This window comes from Nelumbo lutea, chromosome 4 (genome assembly GCF_056320005.1).
Source record: "Nelumbo lutea isolate HS-2025 chromosome 4, American lotus-T2T, whole genome shotgun sequence".
Lineage (NCBI taxonomy): Eukaryota > Viridiplantae > Streptophyta > Magnoliopsida > Proteales > Nelumbonaceae > Nelumbo > Nelumbo lutea.
In genome coordinates this window covers 38897811-38916657 of record NC_142687.1, presented here as the reverse complement: position 1 = coordinate 38916657, position 18847 = coordinate 38897811, and the positions used below count along the sequence as shown (strand labels likewise).

At 33.2% G+C, this 18847-nt stretch overlaps 1 pseudogene across 1 annotated transcript; it reads left to right on the top strand.

Moving 5' to 3' along the window:
* The first annotated feature begins 16483 nt into the window (after positions 1–16483).
* Positions 16484–18593, top strand: LOC148855312 (U-box domain-containing protein 21 pseudogene; annotated as a pseudogene). The gene has a single exon (XR_016112531.1). The product of XR_016112531.1 is annotated as a U-box domain-containing protein 21 pseudogene (transcript).
* The last annotated feature ends 254 nt before the right edge of the window (positions 18594–18847 follow it).

The window sequence follows — 18847 nt, the reverse complement described above, 5'->3', positions numbered from 1 at the left end:
TGTTCAATGTAGGCAAGTCAGGTACGAATTAGGATGGTTATTAGGGGGAAGGGAATGGTGACCTCACCATCACAGGTATATTGTTTAGACCTACATACTCAAAATGCAGGGAAGTCAACTTAGATACCTTTCCTTTGAAAATGAAAAAACTCCATTCAGTGCAAAAAATATAAAGGAACAATACATATAAGTTGTGGTCATTCAGTGCACAGAGAGTAGGAGAAGCATATATAGGAATTTCTGATGGAAAATGAGATTGCTAGTATTTAGAAATAAAATATTGTCTTCTCCAATATATTAAGTTTTTAGAAATAGTCACCAAGATTTAATGAAAAGAGACGTGAAACCTTATGAAGAAATCTGCACCCAAAGGCTATCCATTAAATCATGATGGAGGGATTGTACCTCCTCAGTTCATAAATCTGCATATAGAAAGATATTCAAGCAAATTCCAACCAAGGAAATTAAGAAGAAAACCTTGTGCATTGGGGTACTACCTTCTTACTTAAACTATGCCATACAAGCAAATTCCAACAAAGGAATTTTCTACTTATGAAGTCTAAAGTCTAAAGTCTAAAGTCATAGGGTCATTGACATCAAGGTTTCCTTAGAAAACCTTGTGCATGTTTCATATGGTCTAAATTGTGAAGTCTGAAGTCCATTTAGTTTATTTGATTAGCCGTGGGCAATGAGGTCCTGATATAGCAAATGGATTTAAAAAATGGACTTATTAATTTGTGTAAATGTCTTATTGACTTATTTTTTGGTTTATGTTGATGGACACCATGATATCAAAAGGGGATTTTTTTTTCTTTTTTTTTTTTTTTTTCGGTGTGTGTGTGTGTAAAGAAGTGGGGGAATTTTTGTTTGTTAAGGATAATAGTATATAAACAGATGAGGATGTTACATATGTTTTTTTTTTCTTTTTTTTTTTTTTATTTTGTGAACAAGTTAAGTGAAATCGACCATATATATATATATATATATATATATATATATATATGTGTGTGTGTATTTTAAATAAAGCAGTCAAGAAATTTTTTCCTTTTTTTATTTTTTTTATTCTATGTCATTTTTGAAACAACCAATGAGATGCACTTTCCAAAAACCTAACTAATCTCTTTTCATAAAATTTCTCTTAAACTACCTCTCACATTTTCTCCAAAATTATCTCTAATTCCTATTTATCTCCAAAACTATCTCTAATTTAGTAGACAGATTCTCTCCTAAATTATCTCTAATTCCTATTTATCCTCTCCCATACTTTTTATCTATATCTATCTAAAGAATGTTTGGATTAAAAAAGTTAAGAATTATTTAAATATTCTAACAAAATTATATAATAAATTTAAAATATTTATTAAAAACACAAAAAAAATAATTTTATCTTTTTACAAAATATATCATGAAATTATGAACTAACAATTTAAATTATGTTTTTCCATATTATCAATTTAAATGTTTTTTTAATTATTTAATAATATGTAATATTTTTAAATAGATAAAATTCAAATAGAAAAAAAAATTAAATGTTTTATAGAATATTTAAATATTTATAATAATAGATTTTAAATAGTTAAAACAAGGGAATTATGTAATATATTTAAAAAACTTCTTCAAAGTAGAAAGATAATTATAACATAATATTCAAATTAATAATAATTTAATATATTACAAAATTAATAATGAAATTATGAAAGCTAAATAATGGAAAAGGCCATTTATTAAAATACATAACTAGTGGGAACCAGTGCGATGCAAGGGATTTATTAAGTGAAAGATACAAAATAGGAATGGTCATTTCATAAAGGGCCATTTGTGAAAGCTAAATAATAGAAAAGGGCCATTTATTAAAAAAATTCTTCAAAGTAGAAAAATAATTGCAACATAATATTCAAATTAATAATAATTTAATATATTACAAAATTAATAATGAAATTATGAAATAATTACAAAATATTTAACATAACTATGTTTTAAATAGTTAAAATAAAGAAATTATGTTATAAATTAAAAAAAAATCTGAAAAGTAGAAAAATAATTATAACATAATATTGTAGATAACTAATTTCACTTATATCAAGTAATAATTCAAGAAATAACTTTCAAAAAATTAATATTTGTTGTATAATTGTATATATTAAAATTAATATTTATTGTATTTCAGTAATTATTTGTTGTTTTTGTCATAGATGTATTTTCAATGGTTATGTATAAATTTATTTTGTTTTGTTATTTAACAGCAAATTTCAATAATTATTGGAGATTAAACTACTATTATTGAATTTTTTTAAATTTGATTTATTGTACTTATTGTATGAATTGTATTTTTGTTATAACTAATTGATTAATTAATATTTGTTAAAGAATAAACTATTATTTGAGATCATACTATTTATTGACTAAGTTAATATATTTTTAGTACTTACTGTATTTTTGTAATTTTTTGTAACTATTGTATTTTTTCATTACAAATATATTTTCAATAATTGTGTATTTTTGCTATGAATTTTCAATAATTAACTATTGTTGTTTATCGAAGATAAGACTATTAATTTAGCAAAAATTATGAGTGTTCGTGAGTTGGTTTGATCTGTCCATAGGCTACTTGGCCAACCAAATTGACCTGGTCAGGTTGGTGAGTTGGTTAGCTGAAATCGGCTCATCTTTTGTGAAAACCAACCCACTCAAGTTGTATCGCTTTGGGTCGGTTTTCACAGAAGGTCAATTGGTTCAAAAGATTTAAACTTAAAAATTAAATTAAATTTTAAAAATCACAGTGCAATTATTAAAAAATAAATTTAAAATTAGATTTATGTAATAATACATTTTAGACTGAGAAATATGGAAAATTTCTCACTTTTTCATATAAAAAATATAAAATATTAATATAAAATTAATAATGAAATTATGTAAAAATAGTATAAATTATGATTTTATGGATAATTAAATTCAATTAATAATTAATATTTTAAAATTTAAATAATTTACATTTTATTTAAGTATTTAAATAACAAAATATTTAGCATAACTAGATTTTAAATAGTTAAAATAAAGAAATTATGTAATAGATTTAAAAAAAATGAAAAGTTGAAAAATAATTATAACACAATATTGAAATTAATAATAATTTAATATTTTTACATAATATTGTAAATAACTAAGTTCACATATATCAAGTAATAATTCAAGAAAATAACTTTAAAAAATTAACGTTTATTAATGATAATTTTAAACTCTTAATCTATATTTATTATATAATTATATATACTAAAATTAATATTTATTATATTTTAGTAATTATTTATTGTTTTTTATGATAGATGTATTTTCAATGGTTATGTATTAATTTATTTTGTTTTGTTATTTAATAGAAAACTTCCAATAATTATTGGAGATTAAACTACTATTATTGAATTTTTTAAGTTTAATTTATTGTACTTATTGTATTTTTGTTATAACTTATTGATTAATTAATATTTATTAGATATTAAACTATTATTGTATTTTTGTAATTATTGTATTTTTTTTCATTACCAATATATTTTCAATAATTATGATTTTTGCTATAAATTTTCATTAATTATTGGAGATTAAACTATTGTTATTTATCTGACATATTACTATTAATTTAGCTAAAATTATGAGTGTTCATGAGTTGGTTTGGTCCGACCATAGGCTATTTGGCCAACCAAATTGACCTGTTCAAGTTGGGGAGTTGTTTAGCTGAAACTGATTGACCTTTTGTGAAAACTAATCCATTAAAGTTGTATCAGTTTGGGTCGATTTTCACAAAAGGTCAATCGGTTCAAAAGATTTAAACTAAAAAATTTAATTTAATTTTAAAATTTACAATGCAATTATTAAAAAATAAATCTAAAATTTAGATTTATGAAATAAAACATTTTAGGCTAAGAAATATGGGAAATTTCTCACTTTTCATATTAAAAAGTATATTTAAAATAAATAAATAAATAAATAAATATATATCCATGGTTAGATTGTTCGATTTTGGTCGGTTTACAAATAACCAAAGTGAAACTGATCCAACTTGGTGGAATTGGGAAATTTTTTATCCAAAGTCAACCTAAAATACTAGAAAATCGACCAACTCGGGTCGAGTTTATCAGTTCCATAAGTTTGATGAATAAACCTAACTGAAATTAATTATTGTTATTTTTGTATTATATAAAAATTTATTAAAAGTAGTATATAAAATATGGATAATTATTAATTATTTAAAAAGTTGAAAATATAAAACAATTTCTATTAGGGTCATTTACTATAACACACCTTATAGTTTTATATATTTACTTAAACCTACCTTATAGTTTTCATTTTACTAAAACATCCCATAGATTTTACAACTTATTTACTTAATCAACCTTTCATTAAGGCTTGTTTGTTTTAACATTAGGCCCATGATTTTTTATTCCAAAAATACCCTTAACACTTTTATATAGAACACAAAATTGGCCAAATATAGCCAATAGAGTGGTTGCCCGTGTCTTATTAAGGGCATAAATGGTATTTTTATTTTTATTTTCTTTTTATTAAATTTATTTAATTGAACATTAGTGTCAACACTGTTATTTTTCACTATCATCTAATGGAATATTGATTAAATCCATTGCAAATTATAAGTGGTGTTTTAGTAAAAAGCTAACTATAGTGTAGATTTTAGTAAATCCATGAAACTATAAGGGTATTTTTGTAAATGACCCTTTCTATTATTTATCTTTTGTTTATAAATCTCGGGTCCCTGCTAGTTGTTTTATATAATATTCTTCTATTGATACTTCATCATTTCATTCTCGACTGATAGCTTGGGCACTCTCTAGCACGTTTTTTTTTTTATTTTATTTTCAGAATTTTCTTATTGGATTCGCTTTTTCATTCATTGTTCCCTTTCTTCATGTGAATTCAGGAGTACATACATTCTCCTCTGCTTGAAGCGAGTGATAGAAAAAGAGCTCGCATTCTGTGCACCTGCGAATGATTGATCGACATGTCGACCAAGCCAATGTTAACGCGCGTTTGAGTGTTAACGTGGTCTGGTTCGATTCATGCAGAAACGAACCGGTTCGTGTGAATAGGAACCAATCAAGTACCAAATCAAAAAGCCCATTTTTCTAGTTTCTTCAGTTTTTCTTTCAGTTTTTTCTTCCATTTCTCTCCACCGAACCCTACCCATACAACAAAGTAACTCTTGTCCATCGGCGGCGACAGAGCTCCGGCAGCGGCGACGTATCTTTCTTCTCTTCTTCTTTGACTCTCTATTATTCTCTTCTTCTTCTTCTTCTTCTCTGGTGGTTGGTCTAATTTGAAGGACAAACAGGTAGGACACATCGACCAGTAACATCTCACATCCCACATCCCACCATTGTTTCTCAGTTTTGAATGAAAAACAATGACTGATGAAACAGGGGTTAGGGCTTGGGGATATTAGCTTTGTTCTGACGATTAATGACTGCCGATGTGAGGAGTAATGGTTCTTAGAAGAAGAAGAAGAAAGAAGAAGATGGGAAGAAGATGGGAAGAAGAGGAAGAAGAAGAAATAAGAGTCGTTGGGAGACTGGAGAGAACTTTTCTATATTTATCGTCGAAATTCTTATCACCACCGGTGGACCACATTTATGGACATCGGTGTATATGAGTGGCTGATGGGATGATTTTCTAGGTTAGGATTGGGACTGGGATAACCGGAGGAAATGGGAGGGACTGAGGGAGTTCGAATGAAATCCCTTTATGGGCGATTCAACCGGAGGAGAGTCAACAATAGTCGATTCAACCAGCCAAATTATTAATAACGGAGAAAACTTCCATTAATTCGTGGTTAACACGTGTTCGCCTCTCATTTGTGGGTGCACTCATCCAGTGCACCCACGGGTGCACAGAATGCGACCTCGTAAGGAGTGGGATTAGGGGTGACCATTTCTGCCCACCCGGCCACACAAGCCCAACCAAGAAATTCCATGCTTGGGCCTGGGTTTTGTGTTCAGGCTCGACTCGGGCCTGGGCCCACATTAGAACTACAAATTTTAGGGTCGGGCTTGGGCTTAATACTTCAAGCCTAGGACCGGCCCGGCCTGTATATATTTAAACTTACGCATTCTGTGTATAATGTATACATATGTATACATGTTATTTTACATTATATTATATATTTTATAGATAAATATTATAACATGACATGTATAATTTATATTATATGTAATATTTTATATTATATAATATATAAAATAAAAGTTTATATGCATGTTATGTCATTTAATATAAAATATTATAGATATGTAATATTTTTTATATGAAAGACATCGGCCCAGAATCAGGCCCAAACAACCAAGAAATCAAAGAACCGTTTTGACTGCCAATTTTGAGGTCGGACCCTCCAGTCTGGTCCGAGTCTGACAACATTAAATTGAGCGACCCATCTAGGTTTTTGGAATACTTTTCTCCGTGGAATGAATATACAAAGTTCATAAATACAACCATCCTTGTGCTTTTCTACAAAAGTAGTGGAAGGGGAAAAAATAGGAAAATATTATATCATTGTTGGTTATATTGTTCATTGGACAACAAACAAAAGGGCAAAGTATTGTTCATTATTAGACAAGTAGGTTGTGGTTGATTTGATAGAAAGTTATGGAATTTTATAAAATTTGAAAAAGAAATTTTCCTCAATTTTTATTTTTCTCTTATTATCTTCAAACCAAACATAGCCTTAGGATCGCACTGGATTAGGCATTTGTGAAATTTTAGTAGACCTGAGGTCAAACCCAAAACCTGTATAGTTGAAAACTCTTCAACTCAGGCAACCTAACTTGCAGTCTTAATACATAATACAGTGCACAGTTTCGGTCTGAAAATTTCGGCACAGCCCGAGGTGTTCCAACCTCAGGAGAAATCACATCTAAGCCCAAAGCTTAGACTGTGTTTGGTTTGATGGATTTTCCTGCAACTCTCTCTCTCTCTTTTTCTATTAAACCAAATACAGCCTTAGTGGATTAATTTTGGCTAACAAAATCATTCCCTTGACTCGAGCCCAAAACCTTATGGCATGGTAGTAGGTGCCAACAGACAATAGATTTAGCATCATTTGAAGCCTCGTTATGTCTTGTAAGAAAACAAAACCAAGAGATTGAAATGGATCAATTTAACCTAATTGGCTAGAAAATCCCCGCCCCATTGAAATGGATCAATTTAATTTGTTCGTCAATGTGAATGGTTATATTTTCTTTTAACAAAAACAGTTGCTACCCACAAAAGCGGAAAAGACATGGTATCAAAAAGTTTTGATCAATCAAAATCCACCCATGAATTTTTGATAAATAACAATTGATTGGTTACCATGTTTATCATTCTAGTTATTGGTCAGATGTTTTTCGGATATTATATCTTTTTCATATTATAGTTACCTTTTGTTTTTTATTCACAGGACAGTTGCTTTTGTTTTAGAAACAATATTGATCCCTCATGACAATATATATACAAGTATAAGAGATATTTCCGATGTATGGCTGCAAATACTGTGAGATTGGTGTGTGAAGAGTGCTGTGTGTGAGGATAAAATCCAGGATTCTCCTTTAAACTACCACAGAGATACACCATTTTGGCAATCCAAAGCTATCTTAATCTGGTTCATCCGGTTCATCCAATCAGATCTGGTCTCCCATGGTTAGAATTTCAGAAATTGCATAGGATGATTTGGAGGAGATTGACGTAAATCCAAAAGTAGGCAAAATTGAACTATTGAAAAGCACCAGACATTAATATTTTCCATTTTTCAAGCCTTTAGTTTCTTCTGATTTGCCTCAATTCTTCTCAAGAGAAGCTAGATATGGAGTGACACTTACAGTTTTGGACCACGGTTTCTTTGTGGATCTATTGTCACGGTCAAGTACTTGGTCCTTCTGTGTACTGTTGAACCGCATGTTTGATGAGCTGGGGGATATATTGCAAGTTGCAAGTTTCAAGTAGACCTGTTCACAGGCCAGGGTTCGGATTCAACCCATATCTCAACATTTTACACTGTTTCAGGTTCTAGTTTTAAATTGGGTTATTCAAATTTTGGCAAAAACTAAGGTTGAGACCATTTCGTGAATAGGTCTAATTGCAACTTGGTGGGTCTAACTGGATGGACCCAAGCCTAATGTAGTTGAAATTCTTCAAATCGGAAAACGTGACTTGTAACCTTATATCCACTGTTATTGGACCCATTTGAGCTGGTTGGTCATAGTCGAATGGTCCAGTGTCTTAGGCAATGGCAAAATTAAAAAAAAAAAAAAGAAGAAAAGAATGTCAAAATAAAATTTAAGTAATAAATATTTTGGGGCTAAACACTTAACACTCGTTAGCATGATTATATATGGAATCTTTGACCAGATCAATGTTTAAGATTATAGGGCCTAGGGGTGAGCATGTGCTGGTTCAGTTCAGTTCTATGGAAAAAATCTGGAATCTATCCTATAAGGATTGGTTATTCCAGGTTTTTGGAATCGGAAGGTCGGTTCTAGGGTCAGTTTTGGCTTTGGTGGTTTTGGGGTTGGTTCTAGGGTCCTGTACTTTCTTTGCTCTCCCCAGCCCCTTAAAAAAGGCATTTTATTTAAAACTTTATTTTAATAAATATAATGTATAGTTTAAAAACTAAGTTATCTTTATTGACTAAATTGGATAACTTAATATGTAGCTATATGATTTAAAACTTATAATTTAAATTTATATTTTGTAAATATTACATTTTATGTTACTTATTGTACACATTCAAATATTAAATGAAAACAAATGATCAAATCACTAAAGTAAATCAATAGTCAAGTGAGAACAGGACCTTTATAACCATGAGTGCTTGGATTCAAATCTTTACATCCTCAGAAGTATTTTAAGATTTATTTCAAGATAAATTTGGTTCTAATGCAAGTTCCACTAAGACCAACTAAAATCAGTTCGAGATTGGCTTGAGGTGGAGTTGATTCAAGACTAGTTTGAGGTCGACTCCATTCAATTCCGGATAAAACCTATTCATTTGCTCACCCGTAATAGGGCCCATTTGAGAGGACTTAGCTTTATGTATACATGCTCGAAGAAGCCATTGAAAAAGCGTGGGAATTAGTCCAATATTGGGATTATCTCTCCCCATGAATTTCATAAATGGATGCTTTTCCTTAGAGAAGATCAGGGTTCATTGAAAAGGACTTGTATGAACTGAGATAGTCAGTCGGTGCCCCTCCCTACATAAATGCATGGAATCAAATCCGCCTAAGTCCAAATTCTCCATCATTAAGGTCACTGGATTCATACACATGTACCCTGCCGTCCCCACTCCCCTTAATATTCCTCTTGTAATACTGAAAATGCTTTACCAAATATTGCCTGTGATGGGGATTTCACTTCACCTAGTAAAATCAAAAGCGACAGTGTGAAATCCCTCCCAAACGGGACCTTTTTCTTTTTCATCTCTCTTTGTACACCGTTCGTCGACAGGCCCCTTTCTTTTTCAAAACACTGTTTTCGTCACCAAGTTATAGTCCAAAAGTGCCGACCATCCAATCCAATCCAAAATATCTGGACGTAACTTACTAACTTTAGTTATTCATACAAAAGAAAACACATGCATAATATGCAAAATATGCAATTTGGAAAAACGCAAACATGTTTACATGGGAAATGCTGTAAACGTAAATGAAAAGCTCAATGCTCAACTATACCAAAGCAAAACATTTCTTAATTGGCGTCAAGTAAGGACTTTCCCCATATGGCCACATGAACTTGTCTTTTTATTTATTTGCCCCTTTTTTTTCATTTGGAGGGTTCAAATTGGGTTTTTGTCAAAATTTGAATGGATTCTACCTAAAGGCTTGAGCCTAAAACAATGTAAAATGTTAATTTGGGCCGACCCAAGTTTCACCCCTAATGACAAATCGGCCTTCAGTTGCATTTTTTATTAATAATTTGGAGAAGAAACATAGATCCTTTAGGCTATGTTTGGTTTGAAGGAAAAAGTAGGGAAAGGAAGGGAAAGACAAGAAAATCAATATAAGGTTTGTAAAGATTTTCCTACCTTCCTCTTCCTTTCTCTATATTTTTCTTCAAACCCAACATAACTTTAGGGTTTTAATTTGTCCAAAAGCAAGTTTGTTCTGACCATGTAGCAAGGGTTGTGGGGCTGAAATTTGCTCCACGACATGAAAGGCTCCTTTGTCATGTAGTCTTTCTTTCCTAAACAAACTCAACTAACAAATCAAATCTCTAATTTAAGAATCAAGATTAATTCACTAGCCATATCAAATAGGAAGCTTCCTCACAGAAGTTGGTATGATGTTATCAATCCAAACAAAGTACAAATCCTCCGGATTGGCCACCCATTCAGTCCTATAATCCACATGTGTTTTGTACAAATAAAATCAGTCATCCAATTTTTCAATATTTTAATACTAAAAGATATCCGAATAAACGGCTTTGTTCTGACCATGTGATAAGGTTTCAGGAATCAGATGCCAAAGATAAAAAGCTCCTACTAAATTAAGGATGGTAAGAGGGTTGTGTGGGGCCATCATATGTCCCAAATCACATGTTAGATTCCTTGAGCATTCAGACCCATGAAACAAGTAGCTGGTTATGAGGGTGGTAATTCTAGGCTGCATTTTATCCTCCAGAAAATAAGGGTTTTCAACATTTTTTCAGGCAGGATTGTGGAGAAAAGAACAATTAAGGATTATTTGGTAAGACAAAAGTTTTTATCCATATAGGTGGGTAAAAGTTGCTTTGAACAGGTTAGTGATAAGTGTTAAGACATCAGCTAGCTAACTCAGTTGGGATCCATTCCCACGGGTGGATTTAGTTTGGATTTTGTTAAAATTTAAATGGGCCCAGCCTAAAAGTCTGGGTCTAATGCATGCTGTGTAAAAATCTATATATTCAGGGTTAAGATCTGCTACCCATGAGCTGTTCCCACATTTATACCCACAAGACATTACAACTATGCATTGGGAACATCTCCCTTGTCATTCACATAGAGATGTTCCCAAATCCCAATACACAGCGGTGGCACTTTGTGAGTATAAATATCGGAACAGCTTGTGGGTAGCAGATCCGAAGGCTTCAATGAACTGTGACCAAACATCCACCGCATGAATTGGCTAGCATCCCGCTTTATGACCTCAGTTCCCACTAAATTTTCACAGGCTCTTACTCCTTTTGTGGTTTTTCTAATTAGGTTTTCAAAAATCACTTGATGAAATTCAGAAAATGCCTAAAATATTTTCCAAAACACTATATAAAGCAGCTTTTAATATCCTTTAGCCACAAATAACTAATTTTAGAACACATGAGCTTCCTTTCTACAATTTTCAAATGACTAATCATCTCTTTCCCTTTTGAAAGAGTAGATTTTCCCACCATAATGTGCTATGGATAAGTTGTGCCAAAAACAACTGTAGTGTTTGGGCATGTAACCAGAATTGTATTAAGGATGAATAAATTCTCCACCAAAAATAAAATAAAAAATAAAAAATTACACTTTTTTTTCTTCTATATTCAAAATATCCGTATTGCAAAGAATACTTTAAAGACAATTTTAAGAGAAATATCGAAAATAACAAAATGTATAAACATAATGAAATAATTAATATATGATGGCTCAAATGACCATAAAAAAAGATTAAGAAAACACATTTTAATGGTCTATGTGAAGTATGAACTATCATGATACACTTGGGAAATATTGGCAAATGGTAGGAGGACTAAAATGTGCATGTATTGTATACTTTATTTAATATCATTAATTGTTTCCCTTCTAATTTTCTGGTTGATAAAGTATTTATTAAGAGAAGGTCCATAAAGGTGACTTAAAACACGTATCATCCTAGTAGGTTGTAGCACAGAATAATAATAAAAAAAAAAAGTCTGATCATGTGGGCAACCTGGATTTTACTCTTGCCAATTGAATACATTTTTTATAGTACAGCAGTGATTTTGAATTTAAATTATGAGACTTAAAAGGGCCTTAATATTGTGAATGAGAATTTAATGACATTTTATATTTAGAACAGAGATTAAAAAGGGTATAATACATACTTAATGTTCCATGTGCCAAATATGTATTTTTTCCCATCAGACAGTGTTTTAAAAAGGGTTTCTTGGCAATTTTTTGCCCTGAATATCGATAAAAAAATATTATTTTTATAATATAACAAAAATAGAGTAACTTTTAAAAAATATATATATCGAGAAAGGGCAATGACACTGTTTATTGTCTTCCTATGCCTCTTATAATCTTATTCATCCGAATACACTGTTCATGTGAGAGCCGGAGCAGGGCACAGGCGCGTTCTTCGTTCTTTGTTCTTCTTAACTGTTACTATTCCAGAATTGTGGTGACACCGTTTCTCTTGAAGCTGAGTATCACATCGGGTTTGAAGTTATCTCTCTCTTTTCGTTTCAATATTGTTGCGGAGGGGAAGACTAAAGAGGAAAAACAGATCTTACAGCACGCGTGGTGTAAAGAATGCAAGTTGGTTTCCAGATCCAGGAAGCTTCAAGTTTTCCAATTTCTAAATCAGGAAGGTTCAGCACACGAGATCTTTATGAATCAGGACGCTTCAGCACCCAACACCATGTGAGATGGAGACCCGCTCGAGATGACCTCAAACCCAATGTGGAACCTTTGAGAATTTGAAGCTTCCTGGATCTTTATGAAACTTTCGAAGCTTCATAAGAGAGATAAGAGGCCTGAAACTTTTGAAGCTTCGGTGATATTTTTCAAAATAATCACATAGGTAGAGGAAGATGAAGATAATGAACAATGTCATTGCCCTTGGTATTTTTCAAAAGAAGTTACTTTACTTTGATTATTTTATAAAAATATTATCTTTTATTGATATTCAGGACAAAAAATTGCTCTTTTCTGCTAGAAACCCTTTTAAAAACCCAAAAGCTGATCTGCTTTTTCCCTCCGGGTTGCAGGTCAGAGGTTCAACCATCTAAGGTGACCCATGATGTCATATATAATATATAACACAAATACATATATAATTATATTCTGCATATAATATATGTATATCTTATTTTAGGCATAATTTATAATTGTTATAAATTAAGAAAATTAAAAAATCGAGACTCTAAGGCCAAAAAATGGGTCAAAGCATTTTTCCCCTCCTTACATTGCATAGGTTGTGAAAAAATTATCCAAAATATCAAAAAAAAATGCAAAGTTATGGTCTTTGGAGATTGCTGATCAAGTCAATAATTTTTAAAAGAATACTGGATTCTAACTTTAACTCAAACCAGAATTATGACTATATCACGGGTCGAATGATTGAACCGGCTGGATCATCAACGGGTTCAAAACATTAGTATCAATCAAATGACCAATACATATAAAGACAAATTGATACACTAAACTTGGTTCATATCAAAAAAGTTTTTGTATACCACCAATAAAACACGCAATTCATTCTATATCAATTCATTGTATTCATAAAGAATAAAAAAGCACTTTCGGCAAATAAAGTCAATTAAGCAAATCTCTTCCCCTGATTACGGTAAAAAATGTCAATGAGTTGTGTTAAACAATGAACCTGCCCTAATTAGACCCTATTTAGTCAAGTTTGGTGTATCCAGTTGGATTAATTTGCTGGGGTAGTCCTAGTCGGATTCTGCTTTAATTCAATGAACCTAACCTACATTCTGTTTGGTTCGGGTCAAGGAAAAACCAATAATGAACCCAACCCATCTAAGACATTAAGGATTCCTCCTCTGAAGTTTCTGATAATAATAAAAACCTCTCTTATAGTTTTATTTTAATAAATATCTTTCCTGAACTTTTGAGAAATTCAACAAAAATCTTCCTTTCATCACTTTCCCAGACAGAAATCGTTAGACTGATGCACCAGATTTTTTCCAAATGCCCATTCTACTCTTTTATAAATTATTTTACATATAAAATTACTGAAATAACCCTATTTTAACTTGACAAAAACCTCCTTTAATGGTTATTTTATAACGTTTTTGTCAAGTTAAAACAAGGTTATTTTAGTAATTTTGTATGTAAAATAATTTATAAAAGGGTAGAATGGGTATTTAAAAAAAAACTGGTGCATCGGTCTAACATTTTCCGTCAAAAAAGGTGACAAAAGGAAAGTTTTATCGAATTTCTCAAAAGTTTAGGAGAGGTATTTGTTAAAATAAAACTATAAGTGAGGATTTTATGATTGTCATAAACTTCAGTGGAGGTTTTTGTATTTACCCTAATTTTTAATTAAAATAAAAATAATTAAACTATAATGCTAAAAAGACATGATAATGGAAAGACTTATAACCAATCAACTGGTATTATGAAAGTGACAATCAATCAACTCAGTTCTAATCAGAATTCATGAAGGATTTTGATTGGTCAAAACCTTCGTTATCATAAATTTTCCCTTCATTCGACTAAAACGTTTATTTTGGTTTTATGAAATGGCATCATATTCCGCTGGAATTCTTATTCAGAGTGAGCAGCGAATTTTTTTTCAGTAATCAGCATAAAATCAAACCCACAGAACTGTAGGCATTCAATGCACGTGCATCCTGCTATGACCCATACTCCTCATTCCCCTGCTATGTGTATTATGTAATACCAAAAGCAAAAGTAAAAAAGTTATGATGTGATTGGTTATAAAGCAAAATTGAAGAACATTTAAATATAGCATGTGAGAGGCATGCCTTGAAAAATATTGCATGTGCCAAGTCAAGTTTGGAACTTGGAAGCATGTGCTTTTGGTATACTTTAATCTTAGGGAGTGTTTGTGGATGTGTATGATTTGTGTTTTTCAAATCGAAATTAATACACTTTTTGCATTTTTTTAAATAATACATTTTTTTATGATGTGACAATTGTTTTTTGTTTTGATCATTTGTTTGTTCGAATGAACCAGTGTTTTAAAAACTGCATCAAATCAGAAACGCCATGGTCATGGTTGTCTAGTTCAACCTCTCAAGTTCCTGGTTTCAACCTTAAATGAACCACAAAAGCGGTCCTGGTTTCAAAAGCTATGTACTTTTAATTCTGCTACTTCCAAACTTTGGCCGAGCCGACCAGTTGAACTGGTCAACCCATCATCCAACCATGTTTCCAGTCCATTTTGGCTAGGTCAATGACCTATTAACCCAAACAGTTGAATCATTGAATCATTTAACCCTACCAGGTAGTTACAAATCATGCATCAATTCTTTTTTTGTCTTTTTTTTTTTATATTTTTATGATATCATAGTTTTGAAAATCGGATTTGACTGGATAGTCGGATTGATTGATTGGAATTAATCAGGCAATCGGTTTTGTTTCACCATAAAACTGCTCTTGAATAATAATAATAATAATAAACCATTGATTTGGCCAACAATTCGTTGACCCAGATGGTCGAACCATCAACCCATTGACCTGGACAACGGTTTTTTACTGTTTTTTTATTGTAATTTTTTTTTTTTAATTAGAATGGGCCATTCACTCGAACCGAATGATTGGACTGTTTGACCCAAAAACTAGTTCTAAAATGATTTCATGTCCGATCCAGTTTTTAAAACTTTAATTACCATTGCCTATAACAAAAATTCTTATAGACACTTATTTATATTTAATATGATAAATATTTAATAAAAAATTTATGATACCGAAAAGATATAATATTAGAAGAGCTTTGATTACCCCATAAATTTTGATGAAAATCACTTGATGGTCACCTCTTTCATGTCTTCCCGGTATCATAGTTGATGTTCAACTTTTTTTATTATAGATATTCTACATTTTTATTTTATTATTCTTTTATTTATAACATCACGAATTGGTCTACGCGGCTGAATTACTGGCCAACCTGACCATCTAAACAATGATCCCGTTATTGGGTCGGTTTTTAAAACAGTGTTGCATAAAATTTGTAACCAAACAAATCCCTTCGCTGGTCGTTCGGAGTAAGTTATCAGTACCTAGTAGACGGCCTCATGCGTCTAGCGATAATTACGTTCAGCCTTTCCGCTTTGGCTTGAAACAGCTCAAGCCTCAAGACTCAGAGAATTTGACAAGTGACAAAAGCGTCCAGCACTGAATTACTGAACCCGATCCAACAGAATATCATTGAAAACCCGACCAGCAATTCCCCCCGGCCCCTACTCCCCAGCTGAGCTGACTCGGTCTGTCTATTAATTACACCGCATTTAGCACTTCACACGCCTCCACCTAATCAACGACCTGGTCACCTCGGTTCTCAACCCGACCCGTTTCCATGATGATTATCATGGTAGCCACGCGTTACGTCCGTGTTGCCACCGGGAATGAAAACCCGGGCAAAGCCGGGTCAGTCGCCCCCCGGTTGACGGGCAACGGTCAGCACGTCAACCATTCAAATCCCAGCTCATAATTTCAATATTTCATCAGAGCTACTGTTCTGTTACCGTTTCTCAATCCTCCCACTCTTTTTAACGGTCTCTCGGTGAGTCTGTTCTTCGCTTTCAAACTTTCAACGGTCAATATTCAAATCCCTCACAGAACAGACCTTCCATTTCAATATTTTCCCTCTCTCTCTCTCTCTCTCTCTGAAACTCCAGTTTGAACGGTTCCTTCTGTTTTATTTTCGATTAATTTCTTTGTTTAAAACATTTGGTGAACGCGTCTCAACCTATATATAAATAGATGCCCACGGGATTCCTTCCTCTTCACAAGAAACATATACGGTTCATCATTCTTCTCTCTGTTTGCAGCTTTGAAGTTTTTAACAATTGATACAGATGATTTCCAACTGGAGAAAGAGAAGAGCCAGCCGTCGTGCTGGCAAGACCCAGAAGCAGCCGGGCGGCCAACTGGACATGGAGGTGACTATCCCGACGCATTTCCGTTGCCCCATATCTCTTGAGCTGATGAAAGACCCGGTGACTTTGTCCACCGGGATAACTTACGATCGTGAGAGCATCGAGAGGTGGATCGAGTCTGGAAACCAGACGTGCCCAGTTACGAACAAGGTGTTGACGAGCTTTGAGCCGATCCCGAATCACGCCATACGGAAGATGATACAGGACTGGTGCGTCAAGAATCGGTCTTTAGGCATTGAGAGGATCCCGACGCCGCGAATTCCTGTCACCCCAGTTGAGGTACTGGAGCTTCTTTCGAGGATTACGGATGCAGCTTGGCGTGGGGATCAATCTGGGTGCCGAGAATTGGTGGCGAAGATCAAAAGACTGGGGAAGGAGAACGAGCGCAACAAGCGCTGCATCGTCGGGAACGGGGCAGGGCGTGTTCTGGCGGCAGCATTCGATGCTTTTGCGGCAGCTTCATTCGAGAAGAACGTCGCTGCTCTGGAGGAGATACTATCTGCAATGCCGTGGATGTTGCCACTGGATTCAGAAGCCCAATCTTACTTAGGATCTCCGGCTTCTCTACGTTGCATGGTCTGGTTTTTAAACTCCGGCGGCCTTTCCGGGAGGCAGAATGCAGTTCTGGTACTGAAAGAGCTTCTCTCTTCGGATCAAAAGCATGTTAGTCTCTTGGCGGAGATTGAAGGGGCGAACCAAGCTCTGGTTAAGCTGATCAAGGAACCTATCTGTCCTACAGCCACAAAAGCCTCCTTGGTATCCATCTATCAAATGGTTTCACCATCAAACCTTTACAGCAGCGACAGAATTAAATCAGGGTTTGTGGAGATGGGGTTGGTTTCATTGCTTCTGGACATCCTGGTCGACTCCGATAAGAGCCTCTGTGAGAAAGCTTTGGGCGTTCTGGATGGCTTGTGCAGCTGCCAAGAAGCAAGAGAGAAGGCCTACAGCAATGCTCTAACTATGCCAGTCCTAGTTAAGAAGATTTTACGCATATCAGATCTGGCTACCGAGTTCTCAGTCTCCATTCTCTGGAAGCTCTGCAAGAATAGGAATCCGGATGAGGGAAGTATTGTGATTGAGGCTCTTCAAGTGGGTGCATTTCAGAAGCTGCTGTTGCTGTTGCAGGTTGGATGTGGTGAGGGAACAAAGGAGAAAGCAACTGAACTGCTGAAACTGTTGAATCTTTACAGAGGGAAGCTGGAATGTATTGATTCAACTGATTTCAAGGATCTCAAAAGGCCATTTTGAAGCATAAATATCAATGCATTAATTAATTGTCTGTTAGAATTAGTAGAGCTATATAGGAATGAAGGAATTAAAGAATATCAACAATATTGGGTTGTCTGTACAAAAAACTTCAAATAAACTATTTTTTCAGAGAAGAAAAATAGAAAAGAGAAAAAAAAAATGAAAAGGAAACAACAAAGAATTGAAGATCAATATCTTAGTCTCTGAAGAATTGTTGGTGTGGTTGTTAGCTTCTGTTCTAGGTATTCTTGGGGTATATTCTAAAGCCTCGAAATATTAAGAATTACTACTATTATTATAGAATTAATAGCTAGCCATATATTTAATTAATGGGATGGGGGGAGAGAAGTTTAGTAGTTTTTTTTTTTTTTTTTTGTTTCTTCTTTTTTCAATGTGGGGAGTGGATTGAATAAGTTGGACAATCTCATTATGTCCATAGGTTGTAAGATCATCAATTATCAATATAGAACACTAGTTAATAATAATATTATTAATGATGGAAACCCGGCTGAATGACTGAGAGCCTGAACATGAAATTCAAAATGCTGTTGCTTTCAAGTAGGAACACTGATGTATCAAGCATATACTTCACCTGGGGGACAGTCGTCCTTCCTTGTTTGCTAAATTCCTCCATTTCCAAATTTAAATGAATACCCATTTCTTGTTCTTTCTCTAGAATTGTTCCCATTCCTAGGGTTCGCAAATGGGTGGGTTGGGTTGAGTTGGGTTGGGTAAGGGTTGAATACCAATTCACCCA